The sequence below is a fragment of the Chrysemys picta genome, chromosome 17, assembly GCF_011386835.1.
Source record: "Chrysemys picta bellii isolate R12L10 chromosome 17, ASM1138683v2, whole genome shotgun sequence".
NCBI lineage: Eukaryota > Metazoa > Chordata > Testudines > Emydidae > Chrysemys > Chrysemys picta.
Window position 1 is genome coordinate 12280846 of NC_088807.1, and position 8052 is coordinate 12288897.

The 8052-nt window shown below is 43.6% G+C and overlaps 1 long non-coding RNA gene across 1 annotated transcript; it reads left to right on the forward strand.

Moving 5' to 3' along the window:
• The first annotated feature begins 209 nt into the window (after positions 1 to 209).
• Positions 210 to 4572, forward strand: LOC135976169 (uncharacterized). Its single transcript, XR_010593373.1, has 2 exons — positions 210 to 339; positions 4004 to 4572. It is a non-coding gene; the product is annotated as an uncharacterized LOC135976169 (long non-coding RNA).
• Positions 4573 to 8052: the final 3480 nt, after the last annotated feature.

An 8052-nucleotide genomic window follows, 5' to 3' on the forward strand; every position in this document is an offset into this window, starting at 1 on the left:
AGCCAAAAATGCACTGGGCGGATATGATTTGCCCCGCACTACTGTACAATCAGTGGGTTAGTTATTTATTAGAGCAGTTTGGAAAGTCACCTGCTGTGTTTATTAATGATGAATTATTATTGGTCTCTCCTCAGAACAGCTGGGTTCTGCCATTAAATCTCAGCTTTCTCAGAAAGCTTCATCTTAATATGCACATGTTTTATTTCCAGGAACCCCGGGGGCAAGACAAGGATACAGAGAACTATGAATCTCTGAACATCAGAGCCCTGGAGATCTCTCCTTATTCTACACTTCATCTGCAACAGAAGCGTGAACCTGCCGTCTCTGCATCTCGGCTCAGTAAGTGACCCACGGCCCTCTGCACTGAAACCCTAGGCTGGGATTATCATAGGAGCATAAGGGACATAGGCCCAGGTGTTTAAAACTATTGAGGCGTTGCTGTGCTCAGTGTTACAGTGCCCAGCTGATTTCCGAGCCTACATCTCATCTTCACAAGGGATTCAGGCCCCGAAGAGTAGAAGTTCCATTGACAGTGAATCTAACTCCCGAAGATTCTTTACAAATTCCAGCCAGGTCATTTACCCTCATTTCCCAGCTTGACTAACCTTGTCCAGTCACTGGTGACACTGGACCATGTTTATTTCTTCCTGTCGCATGGACACTGTGGTACAGATTGTCAGAGGGTGTGAATCAGCAAAGTGCCATTGACTCCAGGGGCGTGGGGCTGATTTACACCAGCTGGGGATCGGGCCCTATAACTTTACTTTGCATTATCTGTAATCTCTGAAATCCCATCTGGCAGAGACTTTTTTCCCCCTCTGCCCTGTTTCCCTGGACTACAATCCAATACGTCTCTGTCAGCTTCGCCTCTTATGTCACTTTGTTTAACGCTGGAATCATCAGGGCTGTTCTGTGGCAGCACAGCTCTGGGGGCTGAGTGACACTCCCAGGCGAGGAAGCGACAGGATCTAAAGCAGCCATTATTCCATGGTGTGCTCTACTGCCAGCACCCCCGAGAGAGAGCAGCTGCTACTTACTCTCCTGTGTGTGAGGGTGTCTGGAAAGTGGGCAGGGCATAGTCCGGGAGTGGGCGGAGCCGTGGCCCCCCGGCCAGCACAGCTGAGCCAGTACACGTGGGGAAGTACCCTGCCCCAGCAACCACTGATTACTTTCCCACCCTGGAACAGGGGGAATCCACAAAGCAGAATGTGCCCAGTGCTCAGGGTTTGTAGCAAAGCCACAACAGAGCCGTCTTTATTTTTATAGCCATCTCTTCCTGCTCTTGTTCTCCTACTGATGGTGGTTCTGGCCTCTTCTGAAATTACCCTTCTGCTCGGAAAAGCGACTCTGCCTGGGGAATTCTCAGCCTGGCACTTGCATCCAGCTCCTGCCTGCTTTGCTCTGCTGAGGCAGTACAAAGGGGTCAGAGCAGCAAGGACAGAGAATCTGCCCATGTCACTGTGTTTGGGATGTAGCATAAGCCGGGCTCACCTCACTTAGCCACCTTAAGATAGAGACATTCCCAGGCACAGAGAGATTTCATTGGAGTTGGGTTGAGAGTCTCTTCAGTGAGTCTGAGTCTCTTTCACTTACTCTAGTGTAACCCAGCGTAGCGTTATTGAAATCAGTGTTTACCCCGGAGCAAACGAGAGCGAACCACGTCCACTGCCTGTACTTAAATACAAAGTTTGGAAATGCACAGTCCAGGCATGCAAACAACCTTAACTCACCAGCCTCCAGCCTGCCTGTGTTTGTTCCTTTCACACACACTTGGTAAGATGTTTTGGTTTTGGATCAAGGCCTTTTTCCAAGGGCTTTACAAAGCCCATAGCCTACGAGATCACAACTGATTTCAGAATCCGATAAAGAGTCGATTGTTCAAAGAGCACCTATGTGATTTAAGAGGTTAATTCCCACTGAGAGTGAATGGGACTTAGGTGCCTAACTGACTTGGATGCCTTTGAAAATTTGAGCTTTATGATTTTGAATCTAGCAAAAATCAGGCTTGATGTACAAACTGATTCTAAGAAGCCCTGACTGTATTTACAGCACAGAGGGGGTGGGTATTGATTCAACTGTTATTTAGTCAACTTTCCATTTAAATACTGAAAAAACCTCTTTAGAAATATTTCTTGCCGTTTATGTTTGCTGTGTCAAAAAATAGTGGAAAATTTTTTTCTTCTTTTTTTATGACAAATTTGGGGGATATTGTTTAAAAAAGTCTTTTTTCAGTTTTCTGGTTTTCAGTTAAAACCAACATTTTTCTACAGAGAAAAAAAAAAAGAAACATTTCCCAGCCAGCACTATGTGACAGTGAAGTGTAAGTTAGAGCAACCCTCAGGCTACTTTAATTTATGCCTGTTAAGGATCCACAGGGTCTGTGTGACACTCCAGCTTTTAAACAGTCCCTTGGAGGAATCCCTTCAGTGTTCTAGACCTCCAAACAATTCCTCTTTTCCTTCAGGGTAGGACCCACAGTCTCACTGCCTGTGAGCCCCTGGGCTCTAGGTCTCCTGTTTCACAGCATGAGCTCTGCCCAGCGACTCCAACTGAGATAAACTCCTGGTCAGAGACTTGTACACTTTTAAGGGACTAATGCACCTCAGCACATGTTATCCAGCCACCTTTTCAATACAGAGCAGGTTGTATTATTCATCTGCATCACAGCATTGACATTCCTTATGATAGCATAGAGAAAGAAAGGTGAAGACATAGTCCACCTGGCCAAGGCAGTGCCATCAGCCAACCAAGCTGCTATGGACTCCATTTCAGGCTCTGTCTTTGTCCCTTTTTCATTCCAGGGTGAGAGCCCTGTCTCTCCTCAGAGGGCAGCACTTAACCCCGTGGCTGGACACCTTTCTCTTTATTCTTGAGCTGGGGCCATTGCTCCGCTTCCCTGCAGAGGGGAGGGAAAACCATCTTCCTCTGGGTCTCTGGTTGCTAGGTGTGAATGTTCTGGGGGGGTTCCCATTGTCTTTCGGATTCTCCACAGATCCGGGTAAGTTTGACCAGGTTCCAACCATTTCCTTAATAATCCATTCATTCTGCCCCACACAGCAGGGTGACACACACACCTCATGTCTCCTGCTCTGCCCCAAGGGCAGACTTAACCCTTTAGTCTCCACTGGACAACAATGCAAAATACAGAGTGTAACTGAGGCACACATAGCATCCTTAACATCATTACAGAAAATTCCCACTTTGTCACAGTGCCAGAGTTGGCCATTGATTGGCCCCAGGATCATGGTGCCTAAAGATACCTCAGAGCCACCTTTGCACTCCCCTCTGGTCCTGTGCCAAGCACAGCTTAGTGTGAGCAGAGAATCAGTCTCACTGGATTCCCTTGATTGTGTTAACAATCTGTCTGGGTTACTGTTTGCTAACATTCCAGAGAATGCATTTAGGGTGGGACATTCAAAGGCCTTCACGGGTGTTCTGCAGTGAAATTCAATGGGATTTGGGCACTTAACTTTAAGATATTTTGAAAATCCCAACCTTCCCGTTTGCAAAACCGGAGAATTTTCAGCTGCTGTCAGGGAATGGGACAGAAAACAGATTTTGGAATCAGTGCAAGTATTTGAACCAGAAACTTGATTCAAAACATACTCATTTAGGCCTTGCATTGGCAAAGTTCTTAAGCATGTGCTTAGATTTACGCACATGGATAGTCCCATTAAAGTCAATGGGATTACTCACATGCTTAACTTTAAGAGCTTTACTGAATGAGGGTCCCAGTCAGGTAACAGAAATTATACCATGTGACCTGTGTGTCCAATCAACATGAACCAACACCGCCAAAATTTCAAATATCTGAAATCTGTGAGCAGGTCATTCCTTTGTTTTAAACTCTCTTCCAACCCTGCAAACTCAGACTGGGATCTGAAAGTCTAGCCAGTGCCCCTCAAGTTGATGCCTCATCACCAATAATAAACTGCCTAAGATATCTCTACAGACTAAATGCAGCTGGCATTGCGTTGGCTGATTCCCTCTGATTTTCCCACAGAGCAACATGCCCTTAAATGAAGAGTTTGGAAGAAAAGTGCTTCAGAGATTGAGTTAAATATGTGGGTCCCTGCACTACAGGAAAGAGGACCCAGAGATGATGGAGAAATGTTTAAGAAACTTGAAAATATACAGAACAGAACTTGTCTATTTGTTGATTGAATGGAGAAATAAAGATTTAACCTGTCTGATTTCTTGAATGGCAGTGAGATACCAGACCCATGTGGAAAGAACATGATGGTTCATATGCATAGATAATGTAATTTAAAAAAAATCTATGGTACGTGTATATGGACTGTAGCATATGTAAAGGACACTATCAGTTCATTTGAAATAATAGGTTAATTCAATATGTAAAACATGTAATCTGCATGTTAATGTTACAAATATCTTTGCTTCATAGACTAATAGGAATTGCCAGACCAGATCAGACCAGGGATTAGAAATGGTGAAAAAAAAAAAAAACTGTTGTTTCCCTCCACAAAAATTTCAAACAAAAAATGTTCATTTGAAATTTTTCATTTGAAATGTTTCGTGGTAAAATTTCAAAATTAAACAAAATAAAATTTTCATTTCAAGTCACAGAGGCATTTGTTTCAATTCATCTTGAATCATTTTTTAATTTGATTTTAATCAAAAGTTTCATTTCAGTTTCCAAACCCTGGAGTTTTCAAAATGTTGATATTTTTGTTTTTGTTTTTTTCCTCTTTCTCCATTTTACCCAACAAAGTACAATAAAATGAAAGCTTTCCAGGGTTCTGGGTTTTTCCCCTTGTTTCTATTTTTTTCCTTTTTCCACTCTCAGGTTTTCAAAACATCTCCAACTCTGAAAAAGTTACAGAAGCAAAAGACAAAATGAAACTCCATGACTCTACCACTTCTTAACTTTTCCAAAGTTGGAGAAATTTTGAAAAGTCGGAGTTGTGAAAAAAGGGAAAAACCGGGAAGTGGGAGTGAGGGGGAAGGAACTAGACGTCATTCATTCTGTTTATTCAGTTGCTAAAAAGGAAGAAGGAAAAATGTCTGAAATCTCAAAAATTCTTCAGCTTTCAAAAACTGGAAAAAAAACCCCACACCTTTCAATTGAAAAGTAAATGAAACAAAAATATTTGCCATTGAGATGCTGGCAAAGTATTTCAGCCAAACTAACACCCTGAGTGACAGGACAATATTAATGAGTTCTGGGGCACTCACAGGACTCATCCTATATGATATGCAGGAAAACGATCCCGGGTAATTACACATATACACACTGTTTAGACCAGGTGCCTGCCTGTAGGAGATAACAATATAAGGCTCTGATTCTGCAAATACACCACCTAACAAGTGCATGCTTAACTTTACTACAGGAAACATTTCCACTGAAATCAACTTCACAGTGGTAAAATTAAGCACATTTGCCAGACTGGAGACTGAGCAGACAGGGCCAGCTCCCGAGCCGATGTAAATCCAGGTTCGCTCTGTGGCCTTCAGTGGCGCTGCAGCCATTTACACTAGCTGCGGAACTGGACCCCCATGAAGAGGTGACGGTTCAGGGGTGATCGGATCGGCACCAATATCGGAGTGATGGGGCAGTGAAATTTAGAGTGAAGTTTGCTTCTCTAGGGGCGGTAGGGTTATGTGTATATCCTCTGGTGACTATTTTATTCAACCCGCTCTTGATGAGAGGTCAACATTTTAAAGGGTTCTGGCAGAAGTGTGTTCAATGAGGGACTTGAAGACAAAATTGGCTTTCTCTGTAGTATTGAAGAAAGGCTTGTTCACACAGGGACTGTAACTATTGCAGAATTACTACATGAGTGATCTCTCTTATTCCAGAATGAATGTCTTTTTCCAAATTAGCAAAATGTCTGGATTAAGTTAATTCAGAAAAAGGAACTCTTATTTTGGAACGAAAGGGTCTATGTTAGAATATAGATATTCAGGCCTGCCTGTAAAGACCTATACTTTAAGAACTTAGGTGTATTTTTATCACTTAGCTAGTTATAGTGGTATAAAAACAAAGAATCAAAATCACAGTCCGCCTGGGGAGTTTGAGTGGGACTTCTGCTGGAGGAGAAGGTATTCTCTCACTAGGATAGTCTGGGGCCTTGTTCTTCGGCTAAGGCCTTTGGCTAAGCAGCAGGGGCAGCCATAAGCTGGGAAGCCTATGGTCACCTCCTCACATCCCAAACCAGTCACAGTGAAATAAGGTGGTTTTGGGCTGTTAGGAAGATGATCCTGTCCTGATAGTGCCCATCACCACCAGATAAAGAAACAGATCTTAAGATGGTTAAAGAAAACTTAGTTTGATAGCATCCTGTCTGGCAAGAAATCACTTATCAATGGTTGTGGTTGTGAAACCCTCACTTCTGTATTGTTTTGTCTTTATGGCCCTGTCATAGGTTTCACCCCCACTCTGAACTTTAGGATAGAGATGTGGAGAGCTGCATGTGAACCGCTAAGCTCAATTACCCGCTTAGATCTGGTCTTGCTGCCACCATTCCCAAGTGCTAACTCCCTTCCCTGGGTAGCCTTGAGAGACTTCTTCACCAATTTCCTGGTGAACACTGATCCAAACCCTTGGATCTTAAAACAAGGAGAAATTAACATTCCCCCTCCTTTCCCCCACCAATTCCTGGTGAGTCCAGATCCAACCCCCTTGGATCTTAACACAAGGAAAAATCAATCAAGTTCTTAAAAACAAGACTTTTAATTAAAGAAAAGAAAGGTTAAAGAAAACCCTCTGGGAGAGATTAGCATACCAGCTACTCTCACAGACAACAGATTCAAAACACAGAGGATGTTCCCCTGGGCAAAAACTTAGTTACACAAATGAATACCCAATTTGATTATTCCTCTAATTTCCAAGACAAGTTACAAAGAAATAAACATAAACCTATTTATTTCCTTCACTAATACTCACTACTTGATAAGAGGCTGAATTCTGGAGCTTTTCCACTCTGGTCAAATCTTAAACTGAAACTGACCCAGACAAAGGGAACTTCACTCCTTCCTTTTGAAACATTTTGTCCCCCCATTGGTTCCTCTGGTCAGGTGTCAGCTAGGCTAGGTGAACTTCTTAACCCTTTACAGGTAAAAGAGGCATTAACCCTTAACTATATGTTTATGACAGGCCCCCACTTTTCTATTGTTAATCTGTCTGGTTCTCTAATTGTTTCTCTCTGCTGTATAATTAACTTTGCTAGGTGTAAGTTAATTAGGGTAGTGGGATATAATTGGTTAGAGAATTATGTTAGGATTGGTTTGTTAAATTTCAGTAAAATAATTGGTTAAGGTATAGCTGAGAATATTACTATATAAACTGGGGTCAAACAGGAAGTGGGGGAAGGGAAATTGAATCGTGTTTGCTAAGGTGGGGAATGGGAACAGGGACACGGGCAAGGTTCTGCAGCGGCAGAGCTGGGAAGAGGGATGTGGGGTAAATGCTCTGTGGCATCAGAGCTGAGAAGGGGGACACTGGGGAACAGACTCTATCGGCGTATAGAGATAAACCCAACTGGTGTGAAGGGCCTCGGAATATGCTTGTTTGGAAACTAACCCCATAAACATCGCATTGTCTGTGCTTCGGACTTCTGGTCTTTTGCTGCTTGCTGTCTGCGTGACAAGAACTAGGGGAGGAGGTGAAGGGAAAGCCCTCCAACATCTTGGTGCCGTGACTCAGATACATCTCGTTGCACAGGTGAGTGGCAGCCAGGTAAGTGGGGTCAACCTGGGATGAGATTAAAAAGAAAATGGGAGCAGCGTTAGGGGACCCAGAGGGATGGGGCCTGGCTGAGGAGCCCACACTACTTGGTAAATGGGTCGCAGAAGGCGGTCTGTGCCCATGGGAACAGGATGCCTTCCAGAGAAAGGAGGCACTTAAGTCCACTTGTAAGAGGAGCCAGCAAACAGAACTGTAAACAGGGGAGTTTGGGGGAAGACTAAGAGAGGCAGGCAGAGGAATACACAGGTTACTGAAGGGAGTGTGCAGTGTTCTAGCAGTGTCTTGGTGCTTGTTGGGGGTTTGTTTTGCTGTGGGTAGTGGTGTTTTGCATTGGTTTGTGTTTC